The sequence below is a fragment of the Chlorella variabilis genome (genome assembly GCF_000147415.1).
Source record: "Chlorella variabilis unplaced genomic scaffold CHLNCscaffold_10, whole genome shotgun sequence".
NCBI classification, from domain to species: Eukaryota; Viridiplantae; Chlorophyta; class Trebouxiophyceae; order Chlorellales; family Chlorellaceae; genus Chlorella; species Chlorella variabilis.
The window spans coordinates 682,891-692,126 of record NW_005435078.1 but is presented as its reverse complement, the minus strand read 5'-3'; positions in this window follow the sequence as shown (position 1 = coordinate 692,126).

Sequence of the window (9,236 nt, the reverse complement as noted above, 5' to 3'; positions counted from 1 at the left end):
ATCGATCAGGCAGGCAGCTCTCCCTGCGCCGCCGCGCCGCCCACCTGCAGCACCAAAAAGTCCTGGCTGCGCTCCGGCAGGCTGCCCAACTGCATGCGACGCTCCCGCATCAGCTCCTCCTGCTGCGCCTCCATCACGCACCGCCGCCTCTCGGCATAACTGCGCGGGGGAAGAGGCAGGCAGCGCCCCAGGCAGGCAGGCAGGCCAAATGACTTGGGTGCAGCACATGAGAGGCGGCAGCACACGCGAGTGGCAGAGAGACCCTCACAGAGCAGCCGGCGAGACGCTGCGCGGTTGACAGAAATGCACCAGCAGCACTCCGCCCTCACTGCTGCAACGCCCGCTCGTCTTCCTGGTTCAGCCGCCCCAGCGCGCCCGCCTCGCCGCCGCCGCCGCCGGCAGCAGCTTGCTCCACCACCATTGTGGCGTAAATGCGGTCCACTGCAGTTTGGGAGTGTGTGTGTGTGCATGGTGTGTGTGTGTGTATACACGGGTGTGCGCCTGGCCAACCCACAGGCGACATGTCCCCGACTTGGGTTGCCCGCCTCTCCCGCCTCCAGGCGGCGACCCCCCGCTCACCGTGAGACATGCTGCCGGCCTTGCCGCAGCGCAGCCACTCCTGGCACTGCTGCACCTCTCGCCGCTGCACCTCGGCCATCACCTCAGCACCGATGCGCTCCTCGGCGCCCTCTGCGTGGCGTGCCCAGCACCGCAGCGGGCAGTCACGGTTTCCCAAGTCAGCCCCAGCAACAGCGCAGTGGATGCAGCTGGGCAGCAGGCAGGGTGCTCGCGCTAGGGACGCGCAGCCGGCCCGGCAGGCATGGGGCGCGGGGCGCTTGCGCAGGCCGGCCGCGCACCGTGGCTACGCAGCAGGGCGGCGAGCTGCCGTGGCGTCTGCACCGAGCGGCCGCCGTCTGGGAACCAGCTGCAGGTGAGGCGCGGGAAGATCCTGTGCACCACCACCAGCGTCTGCGGCAGCGCGCCCCCCGCCTCGTCAAACCGGCTCAGGGGCACAAACACGCCGCGCTGGCGCAGGCGGCCCAGCTTGGCCCCCGCGGGAGCGGGGTGGGCACTGTTGGCGCCGATGCGGAGCACGACTGCATCCAAGGAGCAGAAGGGAAGGAGGGAGGCGTGGCGGGAGTGGGAGCAGCCCAGCCATGGTTGAGAAAGTAAGCAGGCAGCAGGCCAGATGAGGAGCAATGGAGGCCAGAGGGCGGCGCAGACAGAGAGGGCGGCACGGCTAGCGTGGGGCCGGAGGCAGCAGCAGCGGCTGACCTGTGGCGGCCGCCTCCAGAGGGTCGGCTGGGCCGGGGGAAGCCAGCTCCGCGCCGCAGATGTGCAGCTTGGTGCCTGCGCAGCAGACAGGCAAATGGCAAGGCGTCACCAAGGAACAGGTCACGGCTGTGGTGCATTTGCAAATGGAGCTGGGACTGCACGCCGACAGCAGGGCAAGCGGCCCCTCCGCGGTGAGAGGGCCTCACCCTGGCTGATGCAGCCCCTCCGCGCCAGCAGCGTCAGCCGCTCGTCGCCAGAGGCACGGATCCAGTACCACCCATCGGTCAGCACCAGCTGCAGTACACGCCAAACCAAGCAGAAGGCAGGGGAGTGGCCGTGGAAGACAGGCAGGCAGGCACGGCAGCACAGGTTGCAAACCGCTCTTTGCTGTGAATGGACCACAGGCTGATGAAACGTCCCGCTCACCGTGACTCCAGGCGCGGCCTCGCTGCCACCCCCGCGACGGCCGGCGCCGCCGGGCCCAACGCGCCCCGCCTGCTGAGGCTGCTGCTGCTGCACGCCGCCGCTGCCGGGGGCGGGCAGCAGCACCGCCGCCACCATGAGCACCATGGCGGCTGAGGCCGCCTCGTCCTGCTGCAGCAGCGCCTTGAGGAGCGGGCAATGGCCGCGGTTGAACTCCCGCTCGTACCTGCGGCGGAGGGTGCGGTGGGCAGGGCGTGTGGGTCAGGCTGGTGGTGGTGGCAGCGATGGCAGGGACGGCTGTGTGTGTTTGTGTGTGTGTGTGTGGAGACGGGATGTACGCAAGTTAGTAGGCATGGGTAAGGCGGCAGCAAGCCGGCACCTGATCTTGAGCTCATCCAGCACCACAGCGGCGGTGAGCAGCACCGCGGGTGCGCTGCCGCCGCTCCCCGCCAGCAGCAGCTGCAGGCGGGCCAGCTTCCACACCACCCAGCGGTACTGGTTCTGCGCCCAGCTGGCGGTGGCATAGGCGGGGTTGGCGCCGGCGTCGAGCAGCCGCTGCCGCAGCTCGCGCCACCCCAGCAGCGCCGGTGCTGGCGCTGCCGCCGCCGGTGCTGCAGCCGGCTGGTGCGCTTCCGCCGCTCGGTCTGCTGGCCCAGCCGCGCCGGCAGGTGCCTCGCTGGTGGCATCTGCCACCGGCGCTGGTACAGTGGGATCGCCGCTCTTGACCGCTGGCTCTTGCAGGTCTGTGACCCTAAACTCGCTGCAAGTGGTGCTGTCCAGTGGTAGCTCTTGCTGCTGCTGCTCCTCCTGCTGCCCACCTCGCTCCACGCTCTCACCCCCAGCAGCTGCCTTTGCGTCTGGCCCCGCAGGCGGTGTAGCAGCAGCAGCGCCTGCCGCGGCGGCAGCGCTTGACGCCAGCAACCGCTTAAGGAGGGAGCCCTGCAGGTCGTGCAGCTGAACCGCAGGATGGGGCGGCGCCCCGGCCAGCTCGCCGCCGCCGCCGCCGCCGCCGCCGCCGCCGCCGCCCAGCCTGCTGAAGGCCGTCTTGCCGGGCGGCTTGAACTTGCGGCTGGAGCCTGCCACTGGCGACTGGAAGGCCTTGCGCTTGCCCTTCAGCAGCCCAGTGGAAGCGGCCCCGGGCGCAAACCTGCAGCAGGCACCACGGGCAGCCAGGCAGCGCAGAGCTTGGGCACACCTGTGGGCTGCTGTGCACCGGCCACCTTGCAGGCAGCAGCAGTCCGGCGGCTGAGGGATGCGATGTGCAGCACACCTGCGGAGTGCAGCCACTTTACCCAGCTGGGGAGCAGAGGCGGGCGTGGTGGCAGCGCCACCAGCGGGGCCGCCGGCGGCTGCTGCTGGCAGGCCAGCAGCAGGCGTCTGTGCACCCTCTGCGGCTGGCGCTGCCGCGGCAGGCGTGTCGCTGCCTCCCAGAGACACTCGCGACCTGAGCAGCTGCTTGCGGAGAAGGGGAGTGGACTCCCCTGTCGCTGCCGCTGCCGATGTTGCCTGCTGCCCCTCATTCTCGCTTGCGTTCTCCGCTCCCCCGCCGCCAAACTGCTGCTGCGCCGCCTTCAGGCGGGCAGCCGACACATTCACGGCACCGCCACGGCCTGTGCTGAATCCAAGCACCTGCACCGCCGCAGGCTGAGCACCCTGCTGCTTCTCCTGCCTCTCCACCAGTGCCTGCCCGGCTCCTGGCTGCTCCACCGTGGCTGCATGGCTGCCGCCATCGGCCTGCCCGCCTGCAGCCTCATCCCCGCCGCCATACTGCTGCTGCGCCGCCTTCAGGCGGGCTGCCGGCACGTTAACGGCGCCGCCCCGGCCTGTGCTGAACCCGAGCACTTGCACCTGCTCTTCTAGGTGTGCATCGGCTGGCCGCTGCTGGTTCGCGCATGCCGCTCCCTGCTGCGCCTCGTGTCCTTGGCTGCCAGCATCGGGATTCTGTCCTGCTGTGACATTGTCGCCTCCGTACTGCTGCTGTGCCGCTTTCAAATGGGCCGCCGACACCTTGACAGCCCCCCCGCGGCTGGTAGTGAACCCAAGCACATGTACTTGCTGCAGCGGAGGAGGCTGAGGCGCTGCTTCCGGCTGCTGCTGCTGCTGCTGCGGCGGCGGCGGCTGCTGCTCAGCGGCGCCGGATGCTGCCGCAGCTGTCTCTGCCACCACCTTGGCGGCGACTTGCCCCTGCTCCTGCAGCCGCTGCTTGGTGGCGGGGGAAGGCAGATCTGCCGCCTGCTGCTCCTCCTCACTCTCGCCACCCTCCTCCCTGCCTCGCTTGCTGCCGGATAGCGGCGCTGCCATGGGCGTGTCTTCTGCTTCACCCGCAGCAGCGCCTGCCTCCCCTGCTGGCTGTGCCGCCTGCTGTTGCTCCGGCGGCGCCTGTGGCTGCTGCTCCTGCTGCTGTGGCGGGTTGTGGGCCCCCTGCTGCTGCAGATGCTCCTGCTGTTGCTGCTGCTGCTGCGGGCGCTGCCTGTCTCTCAGCGCCACAGCCTCTGCGGCCTGCAGCTGCCGGGCTGTCTCCAGGCTCATCGCCTCTGCCGAGCAGCTGGGCCTGTCCGACTGTAGCAGCTGAGGCACAGCCAGCAGCCTTGGCGGCACAAACTCAGCGTCTGCTGGCGGCGCTGCCTCATGTCCCTGCCGCGCCACCTCACCCCCACCAGCAGCAGGACCACCGGCTGCCTGCTGCTGCTGCTCCTGGCACCCCGCATTGGCAGGTGGCTCCTGCTCCTGACCCAGTGCCTCGAGGTCTTGCAGCAGCGCCGCCAGCCGGCCCGGCGCGGCTGCATGGCAGGAAGCGTGCCATGGGGAGCATGGCTGGGCATACGTGATACAGGCAGCAGGCACGAGTTGGTGAGGCATTCGATGCATAAGGCCAGCGCTCGAGGCTGGAGGCTCGACGTCGGCTGGATGCCCCAGCCGCTCACCTGTGCCGCGGCCGGCGCCGCCCCCGCCAGCCAGGCCCACGCGCCACGATTGCCTGCCGCCAGCAGTGACGAAAGCGCCCGGCACCACATCAGCCATCACATCCCCCTCATCTGCTTGTGCCTCCTGCGCCTCCTGCCGCTCTGGTGGCGGCGGATGGCGCTCGGGCGGTGGCAGGCGCTCCTCCACCTGCCACTGGGCCTCAGGAGGCAGCCTCTGCTCCCGCTGCTGCTGCTGCTGCCGGGCAGGGTGCCGCTCTTCTAGTGGGGCCTCCTCCACGCCACCCAGAGCCTCCAAATCTTGCAGCACCGCCGCCAGCCGGGCAGGCACAGCTACACACACACAGCAGCGGCGGCCAGCGGAGGGATGGAGATTAGAGTTGGGGCCAGGCAGCAGCGTGGACTCGGGAACTGCATCCACGCCAGCGTGCAGAGCAGCAGCGGGCAGTGCAGGCTGCTGCCTCACCCCTGCCACCGCCGCCGGCGCCAGCCTGTCCCACGCGCCACATTTGCTTCCTGCTGACTGTGACAAACGCGCCAGGCGCCACATCAGCCATAACATCTCCCTCATCCACATACTGATGAGGGTGCGCCGGCTGGCCCACCCGCTGCTGCGGCGGTGGCTGTGCTTGGTGCCAGGCCTGATGGCCCTGCTGGCCTTGCATGAGCTGCTGCTGCTGCCGCTGCTGCCACTGCCCCTGCGGCTGCTGCACCGGTGGGCACGGCTGCTGCCAGCTCTGAGGCTGGCCCAGGAGCGGCATGGGAGCCCTGCCAGGCGGGCCGTCAGCTGCACTGGCAGGTGGGCGTGCTGGCGGCGCCCCGCCACCAGCGCCGCCGCCGCCGCGGCTGCGGCTCGGGTCGGTGCCGGCCAGGATGCCCATCAGTTCTGCCTGCGTGCGCGCCTTCTTGGCCTCAGGATCCTCGCCCTGCTGCACAGGGGCGGACCTGGCGCTGCCAAACCCGCCCAAGGCAGCGGCCCCGCCTCGCTGCGCCTCGGGCTGCACCTCCAGAATGGCGGCGAGGTCTGCCTGCAGAGCGCTGATGCGCCGCCGCTTGGCCTCTTGGGCCTCGCCGGGCGCGCCAGCGCCAGGCGCCGCGAGCGGCGCCGGCGCGCGCGCGGCGCTGGGACCGGCGGCGCCAAGCGGGCGCACCGGCTTGAAGCTGCCTGGCTCGCGCTGCAGCAGGGAGACGCGCTGGCGCCGCTGCTGCGGCGGCCCTGGTACCGGCCCAGGCTGGGGCTGAGGCTGGGGCTGCTGAGGGTGCGGTTGCGGCGGCGCCTGCTGCGGCTGCGCCTGCTGGGGTTGGGGCGGGGCCGCTGTGCTGAATAGCGAGCGGGTGGGGTAGGCTGCTGAGCTGGCGGGTCCTGCCCCTGCAGACGGAGGTGGCTCCAGCCAAGGCTGCTGCTGGTGGCCGTGGTGCTGCTGCTGCTGCCGATGGTGGTGGTGCTGCTGCTGATGGTGCTGTGGTGGCGGCATGTCGGTGCCTTGACACTGGCCCTGCCACTGCGGGGGCTGCTGCTGGGGTGCATGCGGGTAGTAGTGAGGGGGCGCCGCAGGTGCGGGGTGGTGCTGGTGCACCTGGTGTCGCTGGTGGGGAGGCGGCAGAGCGTGTTGCCCCTGCCCCTGCTGCGGCCAGCGCTGCTCCAGGTGCTGGTTGGGGGGCGGTGCATGCTGGCCGTGGAACTGCTGGGAAACGTGCTGCCGCTGCTGCTGCGGCTGCGGCGGCGGAAACGTCGGGCGCTGCTGGGGCGGGGGTGCGGGCTGTGGCGCCTGGGCGCCACGGGCCCAGGCGGGATGCTGCCGCGCCGCGCCTGCAGAGGATGCACACAGGGGTTGGATGCCGGCGGCGGCGAGTTGGTACAGGGAGCTTGAAGGACTGATGGAACATACAGGAGGCTCCTTGAGGGTGGCCCTGCTGCGGCAGACAAGAGCAGGGCTGCCGCAGAGCGGCCGGGCTGACCTGTCCAATGCTGCCGAGGCCTGGCTTGCGGCGACTGCGTGGGGGAGGGCTGGGAGGTGTCCACTTCATAGTCAAACCCGCCGCCGGAGCCGCCGCCGCCGCCTCCAGCAGGCGGCACGCCTGAAGCGGGGTGGAGGCGCAGCCGGCGCCAATCAGTGCAAGTGGAAATACAGGCAGGCCGAGTGGGCTATGTTTAGGCTGTCACAAGCTTGGTTTTTTTGGCATTTGGCAGCTCGCAGCTCCAAGCATACCTGCTGGAGCCTCAATCACGACATCAAAGTCGCCCAGGCCGCCGCCGCCGCCGAACTGGGCTGCGAGTGGGAGCAGAGGCTGTGCAGGCTCGGCGTGCATTGCTGGCTGTAGCTCCTGTGGCCGTGGAGGCGGCTCCTGCGTCGCCGGCCGTGGGTGCTGCTGCTGCTGCTGCTGCGGGGCTGCGGGAGAGTGGCCTGCGTCAGGGGCAGGCCGTGCAGGCACCAAAAGAGGCGCCTGACCGGCACCGGGAGGCGGCGTGCTGCCAGGCATGGCTCCAGCCGCCAGCGGTGGCGACGGCAGCATGCGCCCTGGCAGCGGTGCTGTGCCGACAGCAGCAGCCATGTCCTGGACCGCTGTCTCTGGCAGCAGGCCGGGAATTTGCACCGCCGCCTCCGGCACGAATGGCTGCTGTGGCGGCTGACTCTTCTGGTGGTGGTGCTGCTGCTGGTCGGCCGCCAGCAGTGCATCCGCAGGCATCTCTGGCACAAAATCCAGGACCAGGGGCTGCAGATCTGCCGCCGTCTCAGGCACGAAGGGATCCAGCCCTGCCGGTGCCTCTGCCGCCATCTCAGGCACACAGGATGGTGGCAGCGCCACCTCTGCCGCCGTCTCGGGCACAAAGGACGGTGGCAGCGCCACCTCTGCCGCCGCCTCGGGCACAAATGGCTCCAGCTGCTGCTGAGGCACCTCGTCTGCCGATGTCTCGGGCACAAATGGCAGCTGCACCTGCGGCAGCCCATCCGCCGCCGTCTCGGGCACAAATGGCTCCAGCTGGTGCTGAGGCACCTCGTCTGCCGACGTTTCAGGCACAAACGGCAGCTGCACCTGCGGCAGCCCATCCGCCGCCATCTCCGGCACGAAGACCAGTCCCTGCTGCTGATGCGGTAGCCGCAGCCCATCTGCCGCTGTCTCTGGCACAAAGAGCAGCCTCTGTGGCAGGAACCCTGTCCCGGGCTCTCGCCCTGCCAGCCCCTCGTTCACCACAGTTTCCAGGACGATGCTCTGGGGTGGGCCCTCGTCAGGCTGCTGCGGAGGACTCAGCAGCGGCGTGACGGCCTCGGTGGCTTGCAGCCCTGCGGCATAGTCCGCAGCTGCCGCCGCCGCCGCACCCATCGCCGCCTCAGGCTCCTGCTGCTGGTCGCTGGGGGTGGCGGGGACCTGGGAGAGGCGGCGGGCCAGCAGGTGGCTGGGCGGGAAGTCTGGCTGAGTCTCGGTGCCAGAAAACAGAGCCTCCTCATCCCCTTCAGCCTGTTGTTGCTGCTGCTGCTGCTGCCGCCCAGCCTGCAGGCCCTCGCTCTGCGGCTGCGGCTCGTGGCACTGCTGCACGCGCGCGCCGCCTGCCGGCGCGTCTGCCGCCCCAGGCAGCTGCTCCTGCGCTGGCGGGCTGACCTCCAGCGTCACGCACACTGGGGCACCAGGGGACAGCGGCTCGGTGCCCTCGGGCGCCACTGCAGTGTGAGAGCAGGATTGGAGGTGAGCAGCCAGGGCGGCGGGGATGCTGGTTGCGTGTGCCACGTAGAAGCAGGCAGCGGGGTGGCATCAATCCCGTCTCTCTTCTTGCATACCTGTGAACGCAGCACCCAGCTGCGAATCCTGAGCCAGGCACTCAGCAAACAGCTGGGCCAGCGGCTTGAGCCGCAGGCCCGGCGCCCGCGGCTGGCTGCTGCCGTCGCCGGCCAGCGGCTTGGTGCCGCCGTCCACCAGCTCCCAGCCGTCGGCGCTGCGGTGCAGCTCCAGCACGCGCAGGTGCGCCATGGCGCCCGCTATGGCGCCGCTTGTATCCCCCTGCTCGCCCAAGCTGAAACTTGCGATCGAACGGGGCTGGGGGCGCAGCAAGGGCGCTGCGGCAATCTATTCTTGTCATTAATCACGTCTACAGAAGGCTGAACCTGCGTATAGGCGCTGGGAGGCTTCTTGAGGGGAGAACCAACACCTCGTGCTGCGTCCAGCCCAGCACGGCTGCAGCCTGCAAGTCCACCCGGGGCTCCTGGTGGTACTAAAATGTGTGCACACGAGTCCAATGTGTCGGATGACGCTGAGCCGGCAATGCAGTCACCGGCGGCGGCGCGCCGCCCCCGCCTTGTGCCGCTGCCGCTTTGGATGCTTTGGATGGGGCAGCAAGATGCCCATCCAAATGCGGCTGCGCAAGTTACATGCTACTCAACAATAATTGTATCTGGGGATGCATCAATCTTGGCATGCCTAGTGCTAGCGATTGGCCACCGCCCTGCAGGCGCCAACCCAAAGTGGCGTCGCCAGAGCTTCTTGTGGGACAGTGATGTGTTGCCCCCTGATGTGGCACCCTACCGATTGGGCAACCCCCGCCCCCGCTCCCTCCTGGCAGCCCGCGCGGCGCTCCCCTCCCATACGTGAACTGACCCCATAGAGCCATGTTTGAGGGTGAGC